The sequence below is a fragment of the Coccinella septempunctata genome, chromosome 9 (assembly GCF_907165205.1).
Source record: "Coccinella septempunctata chromosome 9, icCocSept1.1, whole genome shotgun sequence".
Classification (NCBI taxonomy): Eukaryota; Metazoa; Arthropoda; class Insecta; order Coleoptera; family Coccinellidae; genus Coccinella; species Coccinella septempunctata.
In genome coordinates this window covers 6,519,113-6,540,229 of record NC_058197.1, presented here as the reverse complement: position 1 = coordinate 6,540,229, position 21,117 = coordinate 6,519,113, and the positions used below count along the sequence as shown (strand labels likewise).

Genomic DNA, 21,117 nt, shown 5'->3' with positions numbered 1-21,117 from the left:
GGAGTCTATATCAGTCTCCTTCATCAGACGAAAAAATCTACTTTTGAAAATCTTCTGAATTGTCGCTTTTTGTCTGACATTAATTGTCAACACACAGAAACAGAGACTGCACAGAAACGTTGATTCATTTAATTTTGAAATTACCGGATGACAGTTCCTTCTTTAGTAAATTGATCCAAATATGATCTATTCCTACCGAACAATTTGCCAAATTATTATCTTGATCTAATAGAATACACGTAGACTCTTTAATTTTTCGTTTAAAATGGTCTGGTTCTGTCATTAAAATTTTAGTGTTGTCCCAATCCATCATGTGGTCTCCCGTATTAGAACAAATGTGATCTGCGATTTGTGATCGATTAATTTCTCTATTTTTAATATTATTTTTATGTTCGCGTTTTCTTATTTCTAGAGGTCTGGACGTTTCACCTGTATAAGTTTTACCACAAATAGAGGGTATGTTGTATATACAATTTTTTGATTTTTGTTTTTCGTTCAAAGGTTTAGTTTTTGTTAATATAGATCTTAAATCATTTTGCGTTTTAAAAACAGTTCGTATGTTGAACTTCGAACCGATTCTTCTTATTTTTTCTGAAAGGCCATTAACATAAGGAATTACATTCAACAAATTTGGTTGTTCTTGACGGTTTGTTGGTTGTTCCTGATCATTATTACGATTTTGGTTAGTCATTTTTCTCTCTAAATTTAATATTGTTTTTTCAATAAAATTTTTTGGGTATTGATTATCCCTAAGAAAATGTTTAATGAAGTCAACTTCATTATTTCTTATTTCGGGTGTAGATGAAATTAAATTAGCTCTATCATAAAGTGTTTTAATCATACCTCTTTTGACACTTACATAATTGATTTTGTTTCAGAGATTGGGAGTGAAAACCCTAAAAAGTTTATGAAGAGATAAAGAAAACACCCCACCGAAAAGACGAGGAAAAAATCCCACAGAGGATGAAGAACCTGCGAGAAATTCAAAAAGATCCCGCATCCACGACTCGGATAACCCTAGCTTCACCCACCCGGTAGCTATAAAAAATGCACCAAACCGCACCCCATACGAGGTGAAAATCGACAACAAATATTCATCCCTAAACAGCGACGAGCAAGAGGAAGACACAGAAAGCCCCAACGTAAGGATAGTTAAGCCGAAAAAACCTCCTCCGATAGTAGTGAAAGGCACTATCACTAACCATGATAAAATTGTTGACGACATCAGTATAATGATCAAGGGACCATTCCACATAAAATACCGAAGATATTCCACAAATATACTGTGTGACAGAATTGAAGACTACAAGAAATTGGTTAATTTCTTCACTGAGCGAAATCAGGAATTTCACACATATACACTGAGTGAGAATAAAACCCATGCCTTCACACTCCACGGTTTAGGTAATGTACCTGAAACAACGGCAATATCAAAGGAGCTGAAAGAAAAACATGAAATCCCGGTGCGTGCGGTTTACAAAATGAAGGGAACGAAATCCCCAATATTTCTAGTGATAACTGATGCAAGAATAACTCTCAGAAACATTGAAAAAGTGCGCGCTATAAACCACAAATTAGTCAAATGGGACAGATACGTCTCTAATAAACAGGTGATACAATGTCACCGTTGACAACAATGGGGTCACGCGACATCTAATTGCAACCGGGCCGTTGTATGCCTTGAATGCGCCGAAGGGCATCCTACAAAAAATTGCACCAAGGACATGAGCACTTCAGCTAAATGCGCGAACTGTAAGGGAAACCATCCCGCCAATAGTATCACATGCAGTGAATATCTGAAGGTGATAGAAAGCAGAGCCGCGAGAGCCCGGACAACCCAACAGCTTAGATATATCGAAGCCCCACTACCCCAAAAAAATTTGGATATAAAATATTCGAATAACTTGCCAAAAACATTTTTTGTCGCGAACAATTTCCTGCTTCACTGATTTTTAATATCTGGTTGAGCAAAAAGTAACATTTTCTTTCAAACTCGAGGAGCTGGCTTGAAATTCCAGTCCAATGTATAAAAAACCATAATTTAGGATTATATAACAATGAAATATAGAAAAACAAAGAATTGTAGCAGCAGGAGATGAGAGACCCTTACAGGGTTTCGATTTTCTCGTTTCAGTTTAAATGTTTATAATTTCTTAAATAGGTGACTTGAATTTGTTCGATATTTTTCTAATCCAACGATTTTGACTTGTTCTATAATTCGGTTTCGGCTTGACATCGATATCTTGGCCGCCCTTTATATACTGCATCAGGTTTAGGCACGAGAACTGAGGCTTCTCAGTAATGAATAAAGTGCTGTTCAAATGGTCATAAACTCATTATAAACGTATTCACTACAAAATACACACTATCTACCAGGCGCGTGGGTAGCCTGATGGTGTGAAACAACAGTCTCTGTAGTTTCACCCCGCGCTCACTGGGTTCGAACCCAGCCGAGCATGTCTGAAAACTTAGTCCACTACATTCGTAGTCGGATTGGTCGAAGAGATGTCACGGGGGAAGATGATAATCACAAATAGCACAGCCATTGTGAACTCAAACCAAAACCATGGATTAGGCCTACAGGGGAAACCATGTAAAACAAAACGCGCCTGGCAATCTACCTCAAAGGTGGTGTGGAAAAGATTGTATTTTTTTTTCTTCTTTCTATACTTTTCTGGATTTGGATATAAAATATTCGAAATAGCAAAAAGTAACATTTTTTTCCAAGCTCGAGGAGCTTGCTTGAAAGTCCAGTCCAATGTATAAAAAACCATAATTCAGGATCATATAACAACACCGAAATATAGGAAAACAAAGAATTGTAGCAGCATGAGATGAGACACCCTTAAAGGGTTTCGATTTTCTCCTTTCATTTTAAATGTTTATAATTTCTTAAATAGGTGACATGAATTTGTTCGATATTTTATTAATTCAACGATTTTGATTTGTTCTATAATTCGGTTTCGTCTTGACGTCGATATCTTGGTCGCCCTTTATGGACTGCACCAGGTTAAGGCACGAGAACTGAGGCTTTTCAGTAATGAATAAAGTGCTGTTCAAATCAGTGGCGGCCCGTCAGGGACTTTTTCGCGAGCAGCAAAAATGTGAATTCTCACTTGTGTAAAATAATAATGTATTAGAAATTCTCCAAACATCACATAGCCCTCAATAAATTTCATAAAAATATTAGGTATATGATATCTGATATCAATGGAATATGGAACTTCTTTGAAATACGCTGTTTCAATTTAAATCCCTACTCGGTCCGTAGACAAAATACGCTCATCTCTAATCGAGCTAAGAAGACAGCGCCGCAGATGCCTTCTCTAGCGACTGAGTGACCGACCATTCGTTCTGTTCATTCAGGTACGGCATGCCGAATCTGCATTGTAAACATATCGAAGGAGCGCTAATATCAATGAGTCAAATTGCTTCAAACTTGAATAATTTTTGTAGGAATTTCATTCGGATAACAATTAAAATTAGATAAGCCTCTTATTTAATGTTTTTTCCGCCAATATCCGATAGTTTCAGTTTCAAATAACAAATTACAAGAAATCGCTGTTATTTAAAACGAATTTTTATCGTATTTGTTAATTTTTATAAACGTGAGTGATGAATATATATTAGGGGAGACTGGGGAGGGTTGATACGTTTTTTGGAATTTTTATTCTGGAAACTGAATTATATGAAGAAGTAGGACTTTTCTTATATTATATAATTCTTCAACTAATCGTTCAACAAAATAAATATAGAAGTCTCAAATCATAAACATCTTATTCTGTACAGAACGTTGAACACTAAAAACATGCAAACTGTCTCAAGCCTCCCCACATATGGGAGGATTGATACGATGTACTGGGAGAGTAATCGAGAGGATTATTTAGCTCAGTAGGTAGGTCAGCAATGATACTGGCTTGCTTTGGTCCCATAGGTGTAGAAAAATCAAGAAATGGTCAGTTAGTCACTTCCGCACAAGAAAAGTCGGCCTCGTTCAATACATGGGGATTGTACGGATAAATTCCAGTTGTTAAAAATCTCTTTGATATGTTGGATGGTGAAAACGCCTTCATGTAGGCCTATCCGACTAGCTACGGAATATTTTGTGAAGATGATACATGTATCAGGCCTCCCCACGACAAAAATGTCTCAAACCTCCCTGAGGGCAATTTTTAAAATGATTTATGTTTTCATCTTATACTCATATATTTTGAAAAGCGAATAAATTTGTAAATTGAGTAGTTTTATGCATATTTCTCAGTGAAATGTTTGTTTATGCTGAAGAATTAATGCATGATCATAAAACCCTTAGGTAACTTGAGTAAAAACTTACAATTTCTCACCTCGAAACACTCTTCGTTGAATATTTCCCAAACAAACTAATGTTAGCCTTACAGATTAACGTCACGCAATGCCCTCTGCCAAAGAATAGTGTTCACTAGTATAATACTTTTGAAAACGGCTACAGATCGCGGATATAAGCCTGTATCAAGCCTCCCCATGTATCAATGCTCCCTAGTCTCCCCTACTAATGAAATTCCGACAATTTTTTAAGAACTTTTCAAAGAATAAAGACCAAAACTATGATGAAAGTTGATATTGTTGGCTCAATACTTAGCACGGTGTAGGACATATAGGTCCGGCAGGCAGCGACCCTGCCGACCCTAGATTGCCTCTCTTCGGTAACTCGAAGAATGATCGTTCTGGATATCTCGATTCTATCGTTTGCGCTCGAGGTGATGTTAATTTCTCGCAATTCTCCATCTCGTTAGAATGCAATTTTGTTTGTTTTTCCAATTTTATTTTATGGATGAGCATTTTTAGAGTATTTTCATTTGTTATATATATTTTCGGTTCATATTTTCATATTTGTTCCGAAATTATGTTTATTTTTCAAGTGGTATGCAGGGTTAAAATAGTTTTTTCTCAATCATTTTTTATTTTCCGGGTAATCTTCAGAGATTATTGAAACAGAAACAAAAATTTTGGCGAAACTCCACTATGAAAAACTAACGCACCCAGTGCAGTACCTCATGGTGATGTGGAAACCCGCCTTATACATAGGTATAGAAAATATTTGGAAAAAAAATATATATAGATATATATCTGCCGACCCACGATAAATATGCTCGAGCCGCCACTGGTTCAAATGGTCATAAACTCATTATAAATGTATTCACTACAAAATACTCTCTATCTACCAGGCGCGTGGGTAGCCTGATGGTGTGAAACAACAGTCTCTGTAGTTTCACCCCGCGCTCACTGGGTTAGAACCCAGCCGAGCATGTCTGAAAACTTAGTCCACTACATTCGTAGTCAGATTGGTCGAAGAGATGTCTCGGGGGAAGATGATAATCACAAATGGCACAGCCATTGTGAACTCAAACCAAAACCATGGATTAGGCCTACAGGGGAAACCATGTAAAACAAAACGCGCCTGGCAATCTACCTCAGAGGTGGTGTGGAAAAGATTGTATTTTTTCTTCATTTTACACTTTTCTGGATTTGGATATAAAATATTCGAATAACTTGCCAACAACATTTGAGTGGTTCAGAGCTGAAGTGAACCAAGTCCATTCAGCCTAGTTTCGAGATGAATGACTTAGAAGTTGTTTATCACCAATTAATTCAAAAGTTACTTCTTTATTTATTATTATTCTTGTGAGCATATGCTTACATTCTGACCTTTTAAAATCTGAAGAAGTCACTTTTGAATTAATGGATGATAAACAACTTCTAAGTCATTCATCTCGAAACCAGGCTGAATGGACTTGGTTCACTTCAGCTCTGAACCCCTCATTTGTTTGTCGCAAACAATTTCCTGCTTCACTAATTTTTAATATCTGGTTGAGCAATAAGTAACATTTTCTTCCAAGCTCGAGGAGCTGGCTTGAAATTCCAGTCCAATGTATAAAAAACCATAATTCAGGATTATATAACAACAATGAAATATAGAAAAACAAAGAATTGTAGCAGCAGGAGATGAGAGACCCTTACAGGGTTTCGATTTTCTCGTTTCATTTTAAATGTTTATAATTTCTTACATAGGTGACTGAATTTGTTCGATATTTTTCTAATCCAACGATTTTGACATTTTCTATAATTCGGCTTCGGCTTGACGTCGATATCTTGGTCGCCCTTTATGGACTGCACCAGGTTTAGGCACGAGAACTGAGGCTTTTCAGTAATGAATAAAGTGCTGTTCAAATGGTCATAAACTCATAATAAATGTATTCACTACAAAATACTCTCTATCTACCAGGCGCGTGGGTAGCCTGATGGTGTGAAACAACAGTCTCTGTAGTTTCACCCATTCGAGTCCCAGACTTCGAGCTGGTTAGACGTGTTCTAGTGTAACAGTGTGACAATCAGTGTGACCATCGAGTGTGCTCAGTAGAATTCTTTAAGATTTGTCGAAATCGTGCCTAAACGAAATCTCAAACCGCGAAAATGTGGAAAAGTGAAAGAAAAATAATATGAATCTTTCGGAGGTAGAGTTTTTATCGAACATTAGTGTCAAAACTAAAAACATAATGAAACAAATAAATAGTGAAACTAAAGAAAACACCCCACCGAAAAGACGAGGAAAAAATCCCACAGAAGATGAAGAACCTGCGAGAAATTCAAAAAGATCCCGCATCCACGACTCGGATAACCCTAGCTTCACCCACCCGGTAGCTATAAAAAATGCACCAAACCGCACCCCATACGAGGTGAAAATCGACAACAAATATTCATCCCTAAACAGCGACGAGCAAGAGGAAGACACAGAAAGCCCCAACGTAAGGATAGTTAAGCCGAAAAAACCTCCTCCGATAGTAGTGAAAGGCACTATCACTAACCATGATAAAATTGTTGACGACATCAGTATAATGATCAAGGGACCATTCCACATAAAATACCGAAGATATTCCACAAATATACTGTGTGACAGAATTGAAGACTACAAGAAATTGGTTAATTTCTTCACTGAGCGAAATCAGGAATTTCACACATATACACTGAGTGAGAATAAAACCCATGCCTTCACACTCCACGGTTTAGGTAATGTACCTGAAACAACGGCAATATCAAAGGAGCTGAAAGAAAAACATGAAATCCCGGTGCGTGCGGTTTACAAAATGAAGGGAACGAAATCCCCAATATTTCTAGTGATAACTGATGCAAGAATAACTCTCAGAAACATTGAAAAAGTGCGCGCTATAAACCACATAATAGTCAAATGGGACAGATACGTCTCTAATAAACAGGTGATACAATGTCACCGTTGACAACAATGGGGTCACGCGACATCTAATTGCAACCAGGCCGTTGTATGCCTTGAATGCGCCGAAGGGCATCCTACAAAAAATTGCACCAAGGACATGAGCACTTCAGCTAAATGCGCGAACTGTAAGGGAAACCATCCCGCCAATAGTATCACATGCAGTGAATATCTGAAGGTGATAGAAAGCAGAGCCGCGAGAGCCCGGACAACCCAACAGCTTAGATATATCGAAGCCCCACTACCCCAAATAAATTTGGATATAAAATATTCGAATAATTTGCCAAAAACATTTTTTGTCGCGAACAATTTCCTGCTTCACTGATTTTTAATATCTGGTTGAGCAAAAAGTAACATTTTCTTTCAAACTCGAGGAGCTGGCTTGAAATTCCAGTCCAATGTATAAAAAACCATAATTCAGGATTATATAACAATGAAATATAGAAAAACAAAGAATTGTAGCAGCAGGAGATGAGAGACCCTTACAGGGTTTCGATTTTCTCGTTTCATTTTAAATGTTTATAATTTCTTAAATAGGTGACTTGAATTTGTTCGATATTTTTCTAATCCAACGATTTTGACTTGTTCTATAATTCGGTTTCGGCTTGACATCGATATCTTGGTCGCCCTTTATGTAGTGCATCAGGTTTAGGCACGAGAACTGAGGCTTCTCAGTAATGAATAAAGTGCTGTTCAAATGGTCATAAACTCATTATAAACGTATTCACTACAAAATACACACTATCTACCAGGCGCGTGGGTAGCCTGATGGTGTGAAACAACAGTCTCTGTAGTTTCACCCCGCGCTCACTGGGTTCGAACCCAGCCGAGCATGTCTGAAAACTTAGTCCACTACATTCGTAGTCGAATTGGTCGAAGAGATGTCTCGGGGGAAGATGATAATCACAAATGGCACAGCCATTGTGAACTCAAACCAAAACCATGGATTAGGCCTACAGGGGAAACCATGTAAAACAAAACGCGCCTGGCAATCTACCTCAAAGGTGGTGTGGAAAAGATTGTATTTTTTTTTCTTCTTTCTACACTTTTCTGGATTTGGATATAAAATATTCGAAATAGCAAAAAGTAACATTTTTTTCCAAGCTCGAGGAGCTTGCTTGAAAGTCCAGTCCAATGTATAAAAAACCATAATTCAGGATCATATAACAACAACGAAATATAGGAAAACAAAGAATTGTAGCAGCATGAGATGAGAGACTCTTAGAGGGTTTCGATTTTCTCCTTTCATTTTAAATATTTATAATTTCTTAAATAGGTGACATGAATTTGTTCGATATTTTTCTAATTCAACGATTTTGATTTGTTCTATAATTCGTCTTGACGTCGATATCTTGGTCGCCCTTTATGGACTGCGCCAGGTTAAGGCACGAGAACTGAGGCTTTTCAGTAATGAATAAAGTGCTGTTCAAATCAGTGGCGGCCCGTCAGGGACTTTTTCGCTAGCAGCAAAAATGTGAATTCTCACTTGTGTAAAATAATAATGTATTAGAAATTCTCCAAACATCACATATCCCTCAATAAATTTCATAAAAATATTAGGTATATGATATCTGATATCAATGGAATATGGAACTTCTTTGAAATACGCTGTTTCAATTTAAATCCCTACTCGGTCCGTAGACAAAATACGCTCATCTCTAATCGAGCTAAGAAGACAGCGCCGCAGATGCCTTCTCTAGCGACTGAGTGACCGACCATTCGTTCTGTTCATTCAGGTACGGCATGCCGAATCTGCATTGTAAACATATCGAAGGAGCGCTAATATCAATGGGTCAAATTGCTTCAAACTTGAATAATTTTTGTAGGAATTTCATTCGGATAACAATTAAAATTAGATAAGCCTCTTATTTAATGTTTTTTCCGCCAATATCCGATAGTTTCAGTTTCAAATAACAAATTACAAGAATTCGCTGTTATTTAAAACGAATTTTTATCGTATTTGTTAATTTTTATAAACGTGAGTGATGAATATATATTACTAATGAAATTCCGACAATTTTTTAAGAACTTTTCAAAGAATAAAGACCAAAACTATGATGAAAGTTGATATTGTTGGCTCAATACTTAGCACGGTGTAGGACATATAGGTCCGGCAGGCAGCGACCCTGCCGACCCTAGATTGCCTCTCTTCGGTAACTCGAAGAATGATCGTTCGGGATATCTCGATTCTATCGTTTGCGCTCGAGGTGATGTTAATTTCTCGCAATTCTCCATCTCGTTAGAATGCACTTTTGTTTGTTTTTCCAATTTTATTTTATGGATGAGCATTTTTAGAGTATTTTCATTTGTTATATATATTTTCGGTTCATATTTTCATATTTGTTCCGAAATTATGTTTATTTTTCAAGTGGTATGCAGGGTTAAAATAGTTTTTTCTCAATCATTTTTTATTTTCCGGGTAATCTTCAGAGATTATTGAAACAGAAACAAAAATTTTGGCGAAACTCCACTATGAAAAACTAACGCACCCAGTGCAGTACCTCATGGTGATGTGGAAACCCGCCTTATACATAGGTATAGAAAATATTTGGAAAAAAAATATATATAGATATATATCTGCCGACCCACGATAAATATGCTCGAGCCGCAACTGGTTCAAATGGTCATAAACTCATTATAAATGTATTCACTACAAAATACTCTCTATCTACCAGGCGCGTGGGTAGCCTGATGGTGTGAAACAACAGTCTCTGTAGTTTCACCCCGCGCTCACTGGGTTCGAACCCAGCCGAGCATGTCTGAAAACTTAGTCCACTACATTCGTAGTCAGATTGGTCGAAGAGATGTCTCGGGGGAAGATGATAATCACAAATGGCACAGCCATTGTGAACTCAAACCAAAACCATGGATTAGGCCTACAGGGGAAACCATGTAAAACAAAACGCGCCTGGCAATCTACCTCAGAGGTGGTGTGGAAAAGATTGTATTTTTTCTTCATTTTACACTTTTCTGGATTTGGATATAAAATATTCGAATAACTTGCCAACAACATTTGAGTGGTTCAGAGCTGAAGTGAACCAAGTCCATTCAGCCTAGTTTCGAGATGAATGACTTAGAAGTTGTTTATCACCAATTAATTCAAAAGTTACTTCTTTATTTATTATTATTCTTGTGAGCATATGCTTACATTCTGACCTTTTAAAATCTGAAGAAGTCACTTTTGAATTAATGGATGATAAACAACTTCTAAGTAATTCATCTCGAAACCAGGCTGAATGGACTTGGTTCACTTCAGCTCTGAACCCCTCATTTGTTTGTCGCAAACAATTTCCTGCTTCACTAATTTTTAATATCTGGTTGAGCAATAAGTAACATTTTCTTCCAAGCTCGAGGAGCTGGCTTGAAATTCCAGTCCAATGTATAAAAAACCATAATTCAGGATTATATAACAACAATGAAATATAGAAAAACAAAGAATTGTAGCAGCAGGAGATGAGAGACCCTTACAGGGTTTCGATTTTCTCGTTTCATTTTAAATGTTTATAATTTCTTACATAGGTGACTGAATTTGTTCGATATTTTTCTAATCCAACGATTTTGACATTTTCTATAATTCGGCTTCGGCTTGACGTCGATATCTTGGTCGCCCTTTATGGACTGCACCAGGTTTAGGCACGAGAACTGAGGCTTTTCAGTAATGAATAAAGTGCTGTTCAAATGGTCATAAACTCATAATAAATGTATTCACTACAAAATACTCTCTATCTACCAGGCGCGTGGGTAGCCTGATGGTGTGAAACAACAGTCTCTGTAGTTTCACCCATTCGAGTCCCAGACTTCGAGCTGGTTAGACGTGTTCTAGTGTAACAGTGTGACAATCAGTGTGACCATCGAGTGTGCTCAGTAGAATTCTTTAAGATTTGTCGAAATCGTGCCTAAACGAAATCTCAAACCGCGAAAATGTGGAAAAGTGAAAGAAAAATAATATGAATCTTTCGGAGGTAGAGTTTTTATCGAACATTAGTGTCAAAACTAAAAACATAATGAAACAAATAAATAGTGAAACTAAAGAAAACACCCCACCGAAAAGACGAGGAAAAAATCCCACAGAAGATGAAGAACCTGCGAGAAATTCAAAAAGATCCCGCATCCACGACTCGGATAACCCTAGCTTCACCCACCCGGTAGCTATAAAAAATGCACCAAACCGCACCCCATACGAGGTGAAAATCGACAACAAATATTCATCCCTAAACAGCGACGAGCAAGAGGAAGACACAGAAAGCCCCAACGTAAGGATAGTTAAGCCGAAAAAACCTCCTCCGATAGTAGTGAAAGGCACTATCACTAACCATGATAAAATTGTTGACGACATCAGTATAATGATCAAGGGACCATTCCACATAAAATACCGAAGATATTCCACAAATATACTGTGTGACAGAATTGAAGACTACAAGAAATTGGTTAATTTCTTCACTGAGCGAAATCAGGAATTTCACACATATACACTGAGTGAGAATAAAACCCATGCCTTCACACTCCACGGTTTAGGTAATGTACCTGAAACAACGGCAATATCAAAGGAGCTGAAAGAAAAACATGAAATCCCGGTGCGTGCGGTTTACAAAATGAAGGGAACGAAATCCCCAATATTTCTAGTGATAACTGATGCAAGAATAACTCTCAGAAACATTGAAAAAGTGCGCACTATAAACCACATAATAGTCAAATGGGACAGATACGTCTCTAATAAACAGGTGATACAATGTCACCGTTGACAACAATGGGGTCACGCGACATCTAATTGCAACCGGGCCGTTGTATGCCTTGAATGCGCCGAAGGGCATCCTACAAAAAATTGCACCAAGGACATGAGCACTTCAGCTAAATGCGCGAACTGTAAGGGAAACCATCCCGCCAATAGTATCACATGCAGTGAATATCTGAAGGTGATAGAAAGCAGAGCCGCGAGAGCCCGGACAACCCAACAGCTTAGATATATCGAAGCCCCACTACCCCAAAAAAATTTGGATATAAAATATTCGAATAACTTGCCAAAAACATTTTTTGTCGCGAACAATTTCCTGCTTCACTGATTTTTAATATCTGGTTGAGCAAAAAGTAACATTTTCTTTCAAACTCGAGGTGGCTTGAAATTCCAGTCCAATGTATAAAAAACCATAATTCAGGATTATATAACAATGAAATATAGAAAAACAAAGAATTGTAGCAGCAGGAGATGAGAGACCCTTACAGGGTTTCGATTTTCTCGTTTCATTTTAAATGTTTATAATTTCTTAAATAGGTGACTTGAATTTGTTCGATATTTTTCTAATCCAACGATTTTGACTTGTTCTATAATTCGGTTTCGGCTTGACATCGATATCTTGGTCGCCCTTTATGTAGTGCATCAGGTTTAGGCACGAGAACTGAGGCTTCTCAGTAATGAATAAAGTGCTGTTCAAATGGTCATAAACTCATTATAAACGTATTCACTACAAAATACACACTATCTACCAGGCGCGTGGGTAGCCTGATGGTGTGAAACAACAGTCTCTGTAGTTTCACCCCGCGCTCACTGGGTTCGAACCCAGCCGAGCATGTCTGAAAACTTAGTCCACTACATTCGTAGTCGGATTGGTCGAAGAGATGTCTCGGGGGAAGATGATAATCACAAATGGCACAGCCATTGTGAACTCAAACCAAAACCATGGATTTAGGCCTACAGGGGAAACCATGTAAAACAAAACGCGCCTGGCAATCTACCTCAGAGGTGGTGTGAAAAAGATTGTCTTTCTACACTATTCTGGATTTGGATATGAAATATTCGAAATAGTAAAAAGTAACATTTTTTCCAAGCTCGAGGAGCTGGCTTGAAAGTCCAGTCCAATGTATGAAAAACCATAATTCAGGATTATATAACAACAATGAAATATAGAAAAACAAAGAATTGTAGCAGCAGGAGATGAGAGACCCTTACAGGGTTTCGATTTTCTCGTTTCATTTTAAATGTTTATAATTTCTTAAATAGGTGACTTGAATTTGTTCGATATTTTTCTAATTCAACGATTTCGATTTGTTCTATAATTCGGTTTCGTCTTGACGTCGATATCTTGGTCGCCCTTTATGGACTGCACCAGGTTAAGGCACGAGAACTGAGGCTTTTCAGTAATGAATAAAGTGCTGTTCAAATCAGTGGCGGCCCGTCAGGGACTTTTTCGTGAGCAGAAAAATGTGAATTCCCACTTGTGTAAAATAATAATGTATTAGAAATTCTCCAAACATCACATAGCTCTCAATAAATTTCATAAAAATATTTGGTATATGATATCTGATATCAATGGAATATGGAACTTCTTTGAAATACGCTGTTTCAATTTAAATCCCTACTCGGTCCGTAGACAAAATACGCTCATCTCCAATCGAGCTATGAAGACAGCGCCGCAGATGCCTTCTCTAGCGACTGAGTGACCGACCATTCGTTCTGTTCATTCAGGTACGGCATGCCGAATCTGCATTGTAAACATATCGAAGGAGCGCTGATATCAATGAGTCAAATTGCTTCAAACTTGAATAATTTTTGTTGGAATTTCATTCGGATAACAATTAAAATTAGATAAGCCTCTTATTTAATGTTTTTTCCGCCAATATCCGATAGTTTCAGTTTCAAATAACAAATTACAAGAAATCGCTGTTATTTAAAACGAATTTTTATCGTATTTGTTAATTTTTATAAACGTGAGTGATGAATATATATTACTAATGAAATTCCGACAATTTTTTAAGAACTTTTCAAAGAATAAAGACCAAAACTATGATGAAAGTTGATATTGTTGGCTCAATACTCAGCACGGTGTAAGACATATAGGTCCGGCAGGCAGCGACCCTGCCGACCCTAGATTGCCTCTTTTCGGTAACTCGAAGAATGATCGTTCGGGATATCTCGATTCTATCGTTTGCGCTCGAGGTGATGTTAATTTCTCGCAATTCTCAATCTCGTTAGAATGCACTTTTGTTTGTTTTACCAATTTTATTTTATGGATGAGCATTTTTAGAGTATTTTTATTTGTTATATATATTTTCGGTTCATATTTTCATATTTGTTCCGAAATTATGTTTATTTTTCAAGTGGTATGCAGGGTTAAAATAGTAATTTCTCAATCATTTTTTATTTTCCTGATAATCTTCAGAGATTATTGAAACAGAAACAGCCTTATACATAGGTATAGAAAATATTTGAAAAAAAAATAGATAAGGATATATATCTGCCGACCCACGATAAATATGCTCGAGCCGCCACTGGTTCAAATGGTCATTAACTCATTATAGATGTATTCACTACAAAATACTCTCTATCTACCAGGCGCGTGGGTAGCCTGATGGTGTGAAACAACAGTCTCTGTAGTTTATCGCTTCGCTCACACGTTAAAATATCTCAATCATTAATCGCTTTCATTAATAACCCAGTTGATTAAATAACTATTAAACATTCATGCAAATCACCATTTATAACTAGTACAAACCTTCAGTACTGATGAAATAGATTTAAATAACCATTTGCCGTTCTAACTGAGGTATAAACTACGTTCTGGCCAAATGTGACGTTAATACCTACTTCTTTTGCCGGTAATGATATATAGATTTTTATAAAAAATGGTTCTTTTGTAGGGTAAATTCGGACATCTAGAAAATGGTCAGAACCTACAAAGAAGTATTGGGAGGGGGGCCATATAAGTATTATAATGCCGAAAATGTTAAAAACGTTAAAAGACGCAAGATAAGTATACGAAAAGCGGCCGAAAAATATGGTGTGCCAAAATCTAGGTTTTTTACAAAATTAATGATAGACACACTAGTGATCCAGGGCGACATGATAAATAAATATTTTGATGAGCTTCAAGATAGGAACATACTTTGTGTATCCGACTATCCGACGAAGAGCCCAAAAATTTAAGAAGAAATAAATATATTTTCAAAGGTACGAATCTTTATATGCATATATGTTTTAACAAGTTTTTTATGATTATTTACAAGTTTTAAAATCATTTCTTTCGTTTTAAGTTTGTTTAATGTTGAAATAAACCGAATTTTTATTATCTGGACAATGAAAGTATTTTTAAAATTTTCAAAATTTCCTGTGGAAACCTCTAAAATATGCTTATTTTAGTAGTGTTGGTGTTCGAATTCATTAAACACTCGGAGTTACTTCAATTTACGTGCAATTTAGATGCTGTCCGAATTTACTCCACCTGTGCGGGGAATTTCGGACACTATATATTTCAATGAAAAAAATACTAACCTTTTTGACTATTTTTCATATGAAATATGTTTGAAGAACATACCAAAGAATCTATATTAATTTTTTCAATATTTTTTTACATTTCACTTTTTTGTATTCGGACGAAAACTTCATATTTCGTGCGAAGTTACCCCACTTGACGGTACTCCTTCGACCAACGCTTCTAAAAAGCTTGTACAATTTAGGGCAGACGAATTCACCTGTCGCGAACTGCGATTTTTTCTGAAATCTGATACTCTGCTGTGGCCAGCAACGATAGTAACGTACTACCTATGAGGAAATGACTTGGGGAAAGATTATAAGCTTCAGTCAGAAATTCTGATGAGGGACGGCTATTCAATAAGGCTTCGACCTGTGAAAACTCAGTACAATACTCTTCCAAAGTATGGGTCTGCTTGCCAACAAATCGTACTATAAGAGAATTGGCAGATTTAATGCCAGCCTCCCGAAGGACACTAAAATTGGGAGCATAAGGCGGATTGAATCTCCACTTCACTGCACGAGTTATAAAAAAATTTGAAGTAGTGTCCTTGTTATTTCATAGAAAATTGCAAGCTTTCTTCAACCGCCTTGAAGCTCAAACAAAATTGCGGCCTTGATCGAAAAGGATCTCGTAAATCAAACCACGACGTGCAATAAATCGAAAAAGTATAGCAGCGCTCGAAATTCAACGGACTCAAATAGATTCGGAATGGCGGATGAAACACTTATTGGTCTGTAACTTTCAACGTAATTTTTTTGAACTATTTTATAAACAGGAATAATTGTGGAAACCTTTCACTGCTGAGGAAAGACGTAAGAAACGAGGGATGCATTGAATATAAGAAAATATAGTGTACAAAGTGTGCTAGCATATTCTTTCAAAAATAAAGGTGAAATATTGTCTGCAATCGCTCCCTTCGATGCTTCAATAGCCCGAAGGCCCCCAAGAGCACGGACAATCTCTCCCAAGATTTATTTATTTATATACATACAGATCTACTGATCCAAAATAGAACCCTCAATTGGAATTTAGTGGGTTATGAATACAATCAATTGAATTTAAATTAATTAATTGCGCAAAATATCAAAAGAAGTGACTAACGGAAATATTATTCATACATATACACACAAAAAAAAAGAAAAATTCAATTCTATAAGATAAGATATAGAGATTGTCTATGCCATAGTAGGTATGGTTGGCTATATCAAAATCTTGTATAAGAACGCTCCTGAACCATTCTGCAAACATGTTTGCAATATTTATTTATTTATTTCTCGATTTGGGATACAAACAGGATAACTCCCACAATAGTATCCTCTAATACACAAATAATAGATATAAAATATACAAACTTTGTTTAAAGACAATTCAAAAAATTATCTCCCTATTCTATAAATTACGCATTCTTGAAAATATTTCGCAACATTCCCTTAAACTTAAACAAACCCATTGTGAACACATCCAGATTTCCACAATACTTATTTTTACCAAGATTTGTATTACAAATGGGTGTTGCGAGCAGCTACATATTCCTAGTATTCCTAGGAGGAACATGATACGAAATCATTGATGTTAAATCAGATGAATCATAAAAACAACATATAACTTTGAAAATGAAAATTGAATCACTGTTTAGTCTTTTTATTTCTAATGATTGCATACCATACTTAATACGGAGCTCACAAATTCGCTCGTTTACGTAAACATTCGTAATCTTATAATGTAAAAACCTAATGAACTTGTTTTGAAGCCTTTCGAGTCTGATCTTATGAACATTATATTTTGGATTCCAAATAACAGTGTTAAATTTAATTTACTGTACACTAAAGAATAAAAAACTGATTTCAAAGCTAACTCATCATCAAAATGTTTACATGTTCTACAGAAAAAGCCCAATAATTTACTACAGGAATCCATCAGATAGTCTACATGTGCATTGAAAGACAGCTTTGAGTCGAACATCAGGCCCAAGTCTTCCAACATATTCTCTCGGGTCAACTTAAAGTTGTTTAAGTGATAATCATTCCGCGTAAAAGAAATACAGACACACTCATCGACGTTGAGTTCCAGCATATTGAGCAGGCAAAAATCAGCAAATTCGTTGAGCTCTTGCTGAACTCTTATACAGTTCCGGATGGTCGCAACCTTCACGAATATTTTCAAATCATCCGCATATAGGAGAATATGAAAAAACTCAAAACAAGATCTCAAGTCGTTGACAAATATAAGGAACAACAAAGGTCCCAAGTTAGAGCCCTACGTTTGAAGGTTCCTTGTCGGTAAATAGCATGGTATGAGGATATTTGCTTTTATTGTTTTTATTATAAGTGCGGAAAATTTCTCCAAACTTCTGCGACGAGGGACATACTTGGCTAAGACATCTTTTTCGACATTGTTAAAGCTCTCAACATATTATACATATCTTCGTGACAGATTCTCCCAATCGACCTCATAATTTTTTTCGTTAATAGCATCATAATCTTCTCCTTCAAAATTGTTAGGATAAGATGTTCTGTCCTTCCTCAAGTGACTGTGATTACATAAATTGAATATTGAAATCAAATCGAACTCGAGACACGGTTGATGAATATAACAATTTTGGATTTAATTGCATTGTTTAAGTCCAACACGACATCAATTATAGTAAAACACTTTTCTTCTACCCAAGAAGCACACAAGCCAGAATTCATATTGTTACTGACCCACTCAACCGCAAAACAATTGTTAAAATCCCCACATATGAGAAATAAATTGTCACCACGTTGATATCAACGTAGTACCTACTTATGAAAGAAGCAGTGGAGTTCGAATTCGAAGGCGAAATCTAAACATGGTGTAAATAAACTTTGACATTGTTTATCCTCATTAGAGAAAGGAATGTTCAAAGCAATTGAAAACAATAAAAATTCGGCTAAGTCCGGTAATTTCAAGGATTTTATCGAATTGACTGCCGTTTCATGAATTTGTAAATACTCCTTGAGCGAAAACAACCATGAGTGGGTGCATTTTTAAACATTTACAAAACATGTGCATGCTATACGTCTTGGATTTTGGTAGCACTGAACTAAGGTATCATGAACTGTTACGATAGCTCAGAGAATATGAGAGAAAAATAGAAAATATCAAGATACGCTGAAAGCACTAAGGAAGGACCCACCTTGTTGGGATGAACACCAGAAATGGGGAGCTGGCACTTCCTGCTATCTTTCGAAGTCTTTGAAAGCACTATCTTTGAAAGCACTCTTTAAGAAAAAGAATCAGAATTTAGAAAATAGACGAAATTCAGATTGTAACTTTGCACTGTGTTATACGTACTTCGTCAATCGAGAAGTTATATTAATCTCGCCCATATGTCTCCATATGCAGTCCGAGATTTCCCAGCGTATTTGCCGATAATGTATTGAAAAATAGACAAATGAACGAACGAAAGAAAAAGGAAAATTAATTATAGAAACTGACGCGTTGATTCAACGATCGTTTCGAAACAAAAGAAAAATATATTTGATTGAATTAAGAAATTAAAGAAAATTAAAATAAGAGTGTTGCATTAACATGAACAATTTCATAATTTTCAGATATAGGTGGTAACCCACTAATGAGAGCAAGGGCTTCAGCTTTTAAAGAAGTAAATTTTGCCTAATATCAGTTTATGAATTATTGTGCACCAAAGAAAGAAGGAAGGGAAATTACAGAAAGCATTTGAGAAACTTGAAAGCTTCTAGGAGCGGTATTTAAGTTAGTTAGAACTGCATTTGCTGGCTTTGCTGAGTCACACTGAATAGATACTGTAGATTGATGCTAAAGTATTTCTTCGAAGGATGCTTGTGGTTTAGGAAGAGCGATTTGGGATTTTTCAGTCAAACCAAAATTTAAAACTTCTATCTTGCTCTGAATATCTTCAAAATTTTCGAATAATTCGGAATCTGATTTACAAAATATTTTACCTTGTAGAATATGCCTGTCAGGGTTGTAAAGCAGTTACTTCTCTTCGAAACTTAACTATTTGTTTTTCTTTGAATATCAGAGTCTTCTTCTGCCTTCAAAGACATTTTTTCGGGGTATAAGGCAAATGAAAAAATAATACAAACTGATTTTGATGGAAAAGTTATTGAACTTGAAAACTTTTTCTTTCAACAAGGAAACTTTTTCAATACTGCGCATAATCGCAATGTAATTCTAGAAATTGCGTTTTCGAAGAATTGAAAATGACTGCGAGAAAATTTCACTTTTCTGTGAACATTCGGGCAGGATAGGACCGATAAATGTTGAGGAGAATTGTAGTGGACTGTATTTAGAACTGATTCGGAGGCTAAATGAGATCAAGAACCAAATAAAACATCGAAAGTAAAACTTACCCCCTTTTGTGAATCCTCGAAAATTAAACTTCGGGTTTTACTTCAAAAACTCGGTGTCTTTGCTGGCCGGAAAGAGACGAATTGATCCAGAATTTATGGAAGGCTCATTTGGAGATCTGGGGACACTACAAGTGGTTCTTTGGACCAATTCGTTCATGGAAAAATTGTTTGAATTTAATTCACTCGCACTATCGAGAAACACTTAACGGAAGTAACGCAAATTAAAAAATTTAAGAAAAATAATCGTAAGTCGTAATTTCCTATATGAAATTAACTATTTAGAAGGGCGATAACTGCTTATTACTCCCTCTTTAAAAAAAAAAGTTATGTTTCATGTGTTGCATATACGAAAAAAGCGCAGTTGTTTTTCGAAAAATTGAACATTATGTCTGTACAGGATTCTTCAATATTGATTATTCAGATTGCATTTCACATTTGGTAACGAAAAAGAATTATTCGCAATTATTTCATTAATTCACAGGCTGTTTTCATTATCTCTGGTTTGTGCAAAAAGCTTCAAAGAAATCACGGAATAAGCCCAAATAATTATCCAGCAAATACTTAGTCTTCATCGTCTATAATTTGATTCAATTTCTGTATTCCATAATTATGTTCGATTTTCCGGTCAAGAATTTTTCGAATTATCGGTGTAAAAATGGGTAAAAATGAGAGAATAGGTAGACAAAAATCTTGATAATGGAAACTAAAAGAACCATCACATGATGTGAATTCCAATACTTCTGGTTGCCTTATTTAAACCGATAATTATTTTTCCTTGCAAAGAGCACTTATATACCATTCAATCTAAATCGAACTATTCACCTGAGACTTTATGGGAACAGAATATTGAGAGTGGTGTTCAATATTCATTCACTCAAAGTAAACTTTGCTAAAAGCGTTGTGCTCGTTGTGCAACCTATTATAGTGGAAAAATTTTGGGGTAGGGCTAATGAAAACAAAATTAACTCGAATTAGTAACGTAACAATTTCAGTATGGTCTGAAAAATTCCGTCATTAATTTACATTGCACATCTCTTTAATCATTAAGTCTAGTCATTGTCGATTTTGCATTATATTAACACCCAATCATTGTCAAAAAAGTGTTTTCATGTAGGTACCTAATTCTCGTTCCGCAAAACATTCGTTCGTCATTCCCCTGTTTGAATAATATTATTCTGGAAAAACCGCTCAGAAAAATTTATCAGGGTCGACAAATTGGGTGTCATAATCAAATCACATCAAGGAAAACACG

At 36.1% G+C, this 21,117-nt stretch overlaps 1 protein-coding gene across 3 annotated transcripts in view; it reads right to left on the bottom strand.

Annotated features, from left to right (window-relative positions):
• Positions 1 to 20,815, bottom strand: part of LOC123320752 (cytochrome P450 4C1-like) — a 92,334-nt gene extending 71,519 nt beyond the window's left edge. Inside the window, exons 1-2 of one of the 3 annotated variants that reach the window (XM_044908160.1) lie at positions 20,688 to 20,815; positions 19,866 to 19,990 (exon numbers count right to left, since the gene is read on the bottom strand). The gene's annotated coding sequence lies outside the window, so the exon portion shown is untranslated. Of the gene's footprint in view, positions 1 to 19,865; positions 20,003 to 20,687 lie in introns of all 3 variants that reach the window. The other 2 variants (XM_044908161.1, XM_044908162.1) reach the window with 2 other exon arrangements.
• Between the last annotated feature and the right edge of the window lie 302 nt (positions 20,816 to 21,117).